The following is a 2141-nucleotide window of genomic DNA, read 5'->3' on the forward strand; positions in this document are numbered from 1 at the left end:
ACATTCTAGTCAAAACCTTGGTCACATAACCAATGTTTCCACTGGTGTTCTGTTACAAGGAGAATACCTTCTTATTGAACTTATGCAAAAAATGCACTTGCCTTGAAACAAAGAAGACTCACAAAGAGTTTCAATAACCAATGCTTTAGTGTTCTGTCTTATTTGGAAAAGACTTAGATATCCAATGAATAAACCCAATGTTTCATTTCAATTAGCACAATTGTAAAAGCTTCAAATTATAATGATTTTGAAATCTATACACATGCACCTTTTTATTTCTTCAACCAACGTATTCTTAACAGTTACTCATAAAAACTTTATAAGACAGACATAATTAATCATCATTTACGTCACCTTTTTGCTGACCAATGGGACCAATGGCAACAGAGAGAACATGAGCTCCTTTGACCTTTATGAAAACTTGGTAGAATAAAAGTTTTATGTTTAATGCTGATATCTCTAAACATGTGCCTTATTTTTAAAGAAACCAACACATATATATTTAAATTGGAGTGCTTCTTGCTCCCTGATCATGAGGGTAGAAGGAATAGGAGCCTTTGGCACTGAGGCAGGGAGGGGGGCATGGGAGCCCCTGATGTGAGTCCTGCCAATGCTGGAGCAGAAACAGAAGGAAGAGGAGCAGGCAGGGGTGCAAGGGAGCCTCCAGAAAGGCCAGAGGTGGATCTAAAATTTGGACTAACATCCCTTTCTTCTTTTGGTCTTCTGTCTTCCTCCTGCCAAAAACAAAAAAACAAAAAAAAAACAAAAACCCCCCAAAAAACCCAAAAGGCACTCTGCACCATTTATTTAAAATATTTCCTGACGGACTAGTTTCTTTGGAATCAAGAGTATTCCCATTTTCATCCTGGGTAAACGTTGAGAAACAACACAGAAACAAAATTATGACTCCATGAAACCCAGAGTACATCCCCTGGAATTCCTTTATTCCCGAAGTGGGGTAGGTTGGACTTATTCTGCTGACTTTCTCGTTTTTGGTTCCTCCCCCAAAGTCAGAGTTCCACTGACTGAATGAAAGGACTCCGGAAATAAGCTTGGAGCCAAACCCTATTTGGAGACAACTCAATTGGAGGAGGAGACTCAAGAGCCCCATTTCGTGGACATCTTTCCTCTGAGCTTAACATACATGACAAGGTGGTATCACAATAAAAATTATCTAAGTCATAGGCTCTTGCCTATGTTCCTTTGTATTCCAATTGTGGTCCAGTGGGCTAACTGCTGGGATAGAGCTGGAACTTCCCATTCTACATAAATTTAAACCACCCCCCCCCCAAAACAGATGTATTCCAACTTCCAAATAAATTGAATATTAATCACATCCCTTTTAGTTTCTCAGAAAAGCTGAGGCTTTCTATTGGGAAAAGCATGGACAGGAAAACAACAACACACAATGCTGCACATTGCAGAAAACTGCATAGGTGCACACTCTGAGGGACTTACCTGGTCCTGAAGCTCCTCAGCTTCCCCAAATGCTCCTTTATTTCTTTTTTTTTATAGTTTCTTTTTTTTTTAAATACTTTGCTCCATAATATTTTATTGTCAATTTGTTTTCCATACAACACCCAGTGCTCTTCCCCTTAAGTGCCCTCCACCATCACCACCACCTCTTTTCCTCCCTCCCCCTTCCCCCTCAACCTTCAGTTCATTCTCAGCATTCAATAGTCTCTCAAGTTTTGCATCCCTCTCTCTCCCCAACTCTCTCTCCCTCCTCCGTTCCCCCTGGTTCTCCATTAGGTCTCTCTTGTTTTCCTGCTAGACCTATGGGTGCAAACATATGGTTTCTGTCCTTCTCTGCCTGGCTTACTTCACTCAGCATGACACCCTCAAGGTCCATCCACTTTCCTACGAAGGGCCATATGTCATTCCCTCTCATTGCCATGTAGTACTCCATCGTGAATATATACCATATCTTCTTGATCCATTCGTCAGGTGATGGACATTTAGGCTCCTTCCATGTTTTGGCTATTGTTGACATTGCTGCTATGAACATTGGGGTACATGTGCTCCTATGCATCAGCAGTTCTGTCTCTCTTGGGTAAATCCCCAGCAATGCTATTGCTGGGTCATAAGGGAGTTCTATGGATAGTTTTTTGAGGAACCTCCACACTGTTTTCCAGAGCGGC

Source organism: Suricata suricatta, chromosome 10 (assembly GCF_006229205.1).
Source record: "Suricata suricatta isolate VVHF042 chromosome 10, meerkat_22Aug2017_6uvM2_HiC, whole genome shotgun sequence".
Taxonomy (NCBI): Eukaryota; Metazoa; Chordata; class Mammalia; order Carnivora; family Herpestidae; genus Suricata; species Suricata suricatta.